At 35.3% G+C, this 7,722-nt stretch overlaps 1 protein-coding gene across 1 annotated transcript in view; it reads right to left on the bottom strand.

Moving 5' to 3' along the window:
- Positions 1-5,386: 5,386 nt before the first annotated feature.
- JMY (junction mediating and regulatory protein, p53 cofactor) overlaps positions 5,387-7,722 on the bottom strand; it is a 65,086-nt gene continuing 62,750 nt past the window's right edge. Inside the window, exon 11 of the mRNA XM_086479324.1 lies at positions 5,387-5,512. The gene's annotated coding sequence lies outside the window, so the exon portion shown is untranslated. The remainder of the gene's footprint in view (positions 5,513-7,722) is intronic.

Below are 7,722 nucleotides of genomic sequence, written 5' to 3'. Positions count from 1 at the left end.
TGCTGCAACATAGCTTAGGCACAACCATCTGCCATTAAGCAATGACAGGCAGCTTGGGGAGTTGAAAGAGTAACAACAGAAATCTAAATGAACCAGATACGAAATTTTTTTGTGGGAACCAAACAGTACAAAAATTTTTTTTAATATTGGTAGATAGTCAAAGTTAAAACTAGACAGCGGTCAAATAAATATCCTTTAATAAAGAAAAAGGAATCATTTTAAAGCACCAAAACTGTAAGTATGATGTTACATTGCATGTACAAGAAGGTGAGTGCATTACTTTGTGTACAGGTTTAAATTTCTGAGTCATGACAATAAAAAACATGAAATACACAGCAATAAACTTGCATTGCAGAAAAGCTGCACTAAAGAAAAAAAGAGCAAAAAAGCAGACAGTTAAACCTTTTTTTTTTTTTTAGTTTTTAGGTATTGCTAGAAATGTTTTACTTTTTTACCTTTTTTTTAACAGAACTTCTTAATACTGTAGAACACTGAGCATTTTTAGGCATAGTAAATTTGCAGAGTTGTTTACAATAAAATATGCATTTAATATGTCCTTTTGAATATAATGGAGTTAAACAACCTTCTCAAAGCCAAGCACAACGTGCTAGTAGTGTTTGAGTCTGCTACCAATAATATTGCACAAAGCTAGTGAATGGCAAATTGGTTTTCTTTTGATTATTTCTTACTTATTCAAAAGGCTTAACAAAGAAGTTAGTTTTCACTAAATTTCACTGGCTTCATTCATGCAAGAAAACCTGCAGCCATCTGTATTTCTTAAGCTTTCATCTTACTATGATGTATTTGTATATATTTAAGATGAAATCCAAAACACATAGCAACTACAGTAATACGCTGGGAGATGTTGAGTATCCTTAATCCCCAACAACTATCTCCCAATTCAGAAATCGAAAATATGTTTCTAAATCTGAAAATCAAGCCAGTCTATGGCAAACTCATTACCAAATAGGTGAGTATCTGGAATAAAATCTCTGCAGTTTGGACTATATTCACCAAAATGGCCATCATCCTTTTTACCTGTTCCAAATGGACGCGCTACTGGTTAATAGCCTTGGAGATCAGCGTTAAATAATGCTCTAAATTAATATTAGAAACTCAGCAGAGTAAAACTCATTGCTTGGTCATTTTCCATATCAGAGGTACATCAGCGCATTCACATTTTGAGAATGGAAAGACAACCTTTTCTGTCAAATTCTGAAGCTCTGGGCCACAGAATATAGAAGACCTGAATCACAATAAAAGTACAAAAATGTCAGGTTGCAGATTCACCATAGTCAGAGCTGGGAGTTTTGAATTAATAGTCAAAACTGAATGGGAAGTGCGAAGAACCGTACATACAACAGTCCCTCCCAAAAATATACTGGCATGCCCACCCACCCTTGACCCTCCTATAAATCCTAAGTATTTATGTATTTAGGCAGCAATTAAATATAAATTCATTTTGTAGGAAAAATTAAGTTACAGTATATGTATACGTTAAAAATAGCCATTGCTGTACTTTTTACAGCATTGATAGCAGTATGTCAATGTGCTTATTACACCACAGAGCAATTTGCAGTCAAGTTTAGAATGTCCTACTGCCTGTCAGCTCCAGTAGCACTGAAATCATGCAACTTGTTCTCCCAGTAAGGTGCTTGTTTACTCCTTTCCTTCGCAAGAAGCTTTGCTTGTTCTTAACATTAATTCTGTAGTGCTAAATATAACAACATATTGTCCATGCTTATGGAATCATTACCAGAAATATAATCAGGTAATTTAATTACATAGGCATTACAATGAAAGTAAAATCTGATTACACATGTGAACAAACTTGATTTACAAATTACACCCTTGAAATTCAGTGCAACATACAGCATAAGGGTAACATTAACCAGCAAGTTTCTGCCTCCTCTGCTCCTCTTCTTCAATAATGCACCTGTCATTACTTTAGTATTAAACATTACAGAATATAGTGCTTATACTCAAAATGATTCTTTACAATAACATAATGAAGTATGTTGAGTTCTATCCCCAATGCAGCCACAAAAGAACACAACGTAGAGTCATACTAACTGTCAGATTTTTTTAAAAAAAGAATAAAGCTTAAAAGTGATGTTTAAGAAAAGTAAAAAAAGCCTTCATCTACCCTAGACAGGTAACTTAACTAATATATGAAAACACAGTAAAGTGAATAAAATAAAAGACTATTGGTCATTTGTAAAGGATCTGGAACCTCTGTGAATGACAGCACAGAATTCACGTTGATGCAAACTCCATTTCTGATCAAAAGACTATTGCTGTTTACCTTGCATTTTGGTTATTTTACCAGAAATTGAGTATTTCATTTCTCATTCCCACTCATAGACTTTTCAGTCCTCACATAAGCATTTGTACAATAAACATTATGCATTCCAACTCTTTGCCTCACTGGATCCATTACACTATACTAAACCACTTTTGATTTGAACAAAGAAAGAAGTTTCTAAAAATTGAAAAAGCCTGAAAGCTGACAAACTGTTTAAGAGAAATGACTAGTGACAGAACAACACAGCCACAACAATGAAGTCCAGCCACAAATGAAAAATACCAATAATAGGCAGAAAGGTCTTTTTATGGAGGCTCTCTTTCCTTGCATGTTTGTGTTTTTTCTGTAGTGATGCTTGCTAAGATTTCTCAAGGACCATCACAATTATTACAACTTTTCTCAGCTATGAAGGAAACAATCTCAATGCAGGACTATCATAATTTCCACAAGTTACTTGTGAATATACTTAAACTTTCCCCATTTGCTGCTGTGGCCATCCCACTGCAAAACTTCACACTACAGAGGATAGGAAACTTTATGCATTAGGCTGTACACTATGTATGCACAATTTTTATATCAAAGCAGAGAATTATGTGAAATTGTGACATCTAGTGACTCATGAAGGATTAAAATCCAGGAACTTTTTTTTAGCAGTATGTGGAAAAAAAAAGCACTTTCCGCATAGAAGATGGCAGTTTTGAACTGATATAAACTGCTATGCTCAGCATAACAACTAACGTTTCTGTGCGCATAAAGTACATGTTCGTTCCATTTCTATAAACTAAGCTATTACAGGAATCTAAGAATTCAGCTAAATATAAAACAGATTAAGGACGGTAATTTTTCTCAATCATGCACACATTTGTCAAGGCAAAGATGACAGATGATGTTGCAATTTGAAAACTGCAGTACAGTACAGCATGGAGCTATTTAGTTAAGTCACAACACAGTGGTAAACTGCAGACACAAATGTTGTGCAAGGGGACCATTGCACCTACACTTTAAAACTACACTATTTCTCCTTGGCTTGGAATTTTGCTAGTGCCCCATATGCACATTCTAAGGAACAAAACTGCAGGCTGGAAAAAGGGAGAAAATGCACATAAAAGTTCTTCAATCACCACTGTTAATTTAGCACAAAAGTTTCAGATTAACTGCATAATCTGAATTACCATTCTACATCATAGTTCTGCTTTGTGCTACAGCCAAAAATTTGTTTGATTACCTCAGTTTTAACGTATGATGTGAGTAGAAGATAAATGTAGAGCAAAAATACACCACAGCTTATGGTATAGGCAATGTCAAATGATTATGATGAACTTTGAAATTGCTGTTATTGCTGCATAAGCACAGTATTAGACAGCTTGCAACCACACCATGTAACTCGGGGTTTAGAATAGCGTTTTAAGAAAAAAACTTTGTGTAGTTTTAGGTCCTTGGAAAGCCAGTATCATAGTGTTTCATAGACCTGATCTTGGGACAGCAAAATACAGACCTGACAACTAATACAGTAAAATCGATACAACTCTACAGTAACACTGCTCACAGGTGATTTGAAAATAAATGTTCACTTTATAAATAAGGCAACAAGGTCAAGAAAATGCCTGTTGACAGTAAGGGTAATGCGACATCCTTTCAAGATGTTTGACAGAGCTTTAATTTCAGGACACCTACAGCAAAACAACTGAAGTGTCCAAGAGCTGAGGTTCCTTTTAGGTTACATAGCCTATTGCTAAGGTAAGTTCTCCTGTTCCTCTTTATATAAGTAAATGGGAAGACATGAAATCTCCTGTTACTAACATTAACATAGTACGCGTTCCAATTCACGACAGCAGCAATGCATAACTCCACTTAAAAAAAACAGATCTGCACAGTAGTTTGTCTGTCACAAGAGGAACAGTGAATGGACCAAAATATGCAAAGGACAGGGACTGTGTATTTCTCAAACACAGTGTATGTCATGCTGGTAAAAATAAGACGCTAGTGAAAATTCAGTTTTCTTAAAATTATAACAGCCTGACTTTAATGTCACATGGAGTACCTGTATCTCTTAGTACTGTGGTATCATAAGAGTAGCTGCCTGCAGCCATTAGTCATGAAGTTTAGGATTACTTCCAGGTATCCACTGCAGACAAAGTTCTAACTCTGCTTTAAAAAAGGTCAGGGTTAAAAGGGAACTTTTTTCTTTTCAGCCAGTAGGCTTTTGGGTATGAAATACAAACATTTTTGCAGCCACTAAAGGGAATAATGAAAACCAGCAAGACAAGTATGATTTTCACAACTGAACTATAAGTGCTTTCATTTTTTTTAAAGAAGGCTGCTTAGAGTAATCAAAAGCCATTTTAAACCGAAAGAGAAAAATAATTTTAAGTATGAAATTACAAAATATTGCTTCCTATAACAAATGATAAAAGTATAACTAACTTGGTTCAGCACAGCTAAATATTATTTTAAAAAAAGCATGAAAATGTCTACTTTAAAAAGGTGTCAGATTACACTGACCTTCTAAAAAGGTGCTGCAGTATGTCTTCCTAAATGTACCATGTTGGAAACAAACACATTCTTGAATATGTACTGAATTCAACTCCTGTTTCTTATTGTGCTATGGTCACTTGTTTTTCATAATGACATACACTTCTTGAAACTAAGAAGAAAAAAAAGTCTTAGTTGCATGTTACTGAATTTCAGCTACTGTAGTGCAACTAGGAATTCTGCTCTTTCTGGAATATCACACTGCCACACAGCAAGCTGCTCTGCAAGGAGCTATTTAGTTGGATTTTCAAGCAGATGATATATTCAGTGCAGTGAAGGGATGTTCTATAGCTGGTTTGATGTCTTGGCCGAATCCCAAAGTCACTCTAACAGCAAGTGTTCGCCCAACTCAAAATGCCCCCCTCACTTAACTGGCCACACATTACTAACGCAAATATAAAAAGTGCTTAAGAATTGGGCATTCTTGGTTATATAAAATGCACATCTAAACAACTTAGCTCTCTGCCAAAACCAGAATGTTTTGAACAAATTAAATAAAAAAGTGACCCAAAAATTAACATTTTGGGCCATTTTTTCCATATACTGAATCATTTGCTAAAGAAAGCCTCCTGGGGAATTGATGATCATAACTGCTGGCTCTGAATTTTCAGAAATGAAGAGGAAAAGTAATCTTCAACTGGTGTTTCTTTCCTCACGTCAGTGGCTGTGAATCACCTGTTTGGGGGGAAAAACAAAAGGAACATCTGAAAAGGTAAACAGCTGTACAAATACTCTCTACATATTAAGCAATTCCAACATGCAATACTGAGCAGCGTTTTCAAAAGCCTTGATTCCCTTTGCTCCCAGGGAAATGACACTCTGGAGCCAGGACACACTTGAGTATGACCAGGTCTTTTTTTGCCTTCTAGTATTATTGGCAGTGAACACAGAATAGAGTTTGAAGAGGCCCAAAATACTGGATTAGAAGACTACGGAAGGCAGAAGTTCACTGCTTATCCATTACTTTGTCCATCACTCCAAGGAACCCAGGTTTCGCATTACTTAAAGTACTCTTGATGTACTATAGTGATTTATGTGTACCACTATCTGTGTACACACACACAGAGATACTGGTTTGGGATACTTTTGATAACCAGTAATCTTCTGATTTTTCATACAGAAGCTACTGCATCTTTATACTGCTTGTTCAGCTGTACTTACAATACACAGAATGCCTCAACATTTTTGTACGTAGTTTAGAATGTCTGTAAGGAAGGAACTGCTCTTAAAAAAAGTTAGTCATAACTTTATGTAGAAGTGAACTCAAAAAGCGGGTAATATAAGATGTTACTAGATATCCTGCAGGAATTAGTTACTATTGGTTTGTCTTCTAATGTCAATAATTAATGAAACCAGTTCAGTGGACATTGTTAATACTCCTTGCACATCCATTAAGATAGTTTTTGGCACTTGATAAACATAAATCATTATATCAGATTTAGCCTTCACTCCTAATGCAAATAATTGCATTACGTTTAGCCTATAAGGATGTACATGTATTAAGCATAGTTCATAATATATGTGCCAATACACATCGTATACTGTTTTCAACCTAAAATATCTATGCAACTGAGGTTTTTTTATGTGCAGAGCTTACAGTTAAAAATCAGTAGGTCAATCTTAAAGCATTAAATGGATAACCTCATAGTAAAAAATACTATTCTGCAATTTCTACAACAGACTTGCATTAGGTTTTACTCTTGTGTAATAAATTCTGGGTTCCTGTATGTTCAAGCAAGCACACTCATCTATGTGAAAAGTATTTAGTCAGCTGAATTTCATGAGGGCTTTGTCTCAGTCTCTGTTCTCCCAGATTATTCCATGTGCTTCCATAGGGGCTCATTTTTCCTTTCTGAGCTGTTAGCTATTTTGTACAACTGTTTTTCAATCAAATCTCTACTATCTGCTAAACAGTCTCATCTCATGAAAACAAGATTGTTTTCATAATAGAATATGACATTGGTAAGAGAAAGCAGGTCCAAGATGTGTGAAAAACTCCAAGAAGCACACACTCAGATCTCTGACACTGCATCCCACTCTAGGTCCAAGTGATTTCATGGGACCTCAGCATCTGACAGGAACGTCTCCTTAAAAGGGGAAGGTGCCACAACTGTAAACTGGTAAAAAGGAGACAACCACCAGCGCACTAGAGGTACTGCATGGCAGTGACTTTCAACCTGCACTCTGAACTGCTTCTGTGGGGCTGCAAAAGATAGCAGAGGAAAAAATGTATTTATATTGTATGGCAATGTACACATAAGACTTCTAAGAGGATACACTTCCAATGGAAAATGTTAGAAGGCCCACCAACTAGACTAAAAAAAATTCAAAGTCACTCTTGGAAAATTCCTTTTTTTTTTTTTTTTCTTTTTTTAAAGAAAGACCCATGTTATTAAAGAGTATTCTTGCTAAAAAATGCAAACAAGATCCCAAAGAATGGGATAATACTAAAATCATAAAGTCAGATCGCGGATTCAAATTTTCTCAGTTATCTAGGAAACGAAAAGAGAATAACTGCACTGAGAAACCCAAGTCAATTCCAAGCTATGTCTTTTCTTACAGCTGTCACTTGATTTCTGAAGGGTTGTGGTAGTGGGATTTTTGAGTATGCAAGTATAGAAAAAAGCTATATCCAAGCAAAATTATTTTCACTTTGAGTTTCAGGAAAACTTAAGTACACCTCCACTTCTGGATTTTCAACTCCAAAACTAGCAGTACATTTGGTATGGAAGTAGCATGCCGTAATTAAACAGTATTAAATCATTACTGTGGCCAACAGCTAGTTCATGAGGAAATAAAGGCAACATTTATTTTCCTTTTAAAAAATTTTAAATATTATTTGAAAATAGCATATCCATGGAACAGTTTGAGACATAGTATTTATG

This window comes from Leptosomus discolor, chromosome Z (assembly GCF_034619465.1).
Source record: "Leptosomus discolor isolate bLepDis1 chromosome Z, bLepDis1.hap2, whole genome shotgun sequence".
Classification (NCBI taxonomy): Eukaryota; Metazoa; Chordata; class Aves; order Leptosomiformes; family Leptosomidae; genus Leptosomus; species Leptosomus discolor.
The sequence above is the reverse complement of the archived record's forward strand: the minus strand, read 5'-3'. Positions and strand labels throughout refer to the sequence as shown.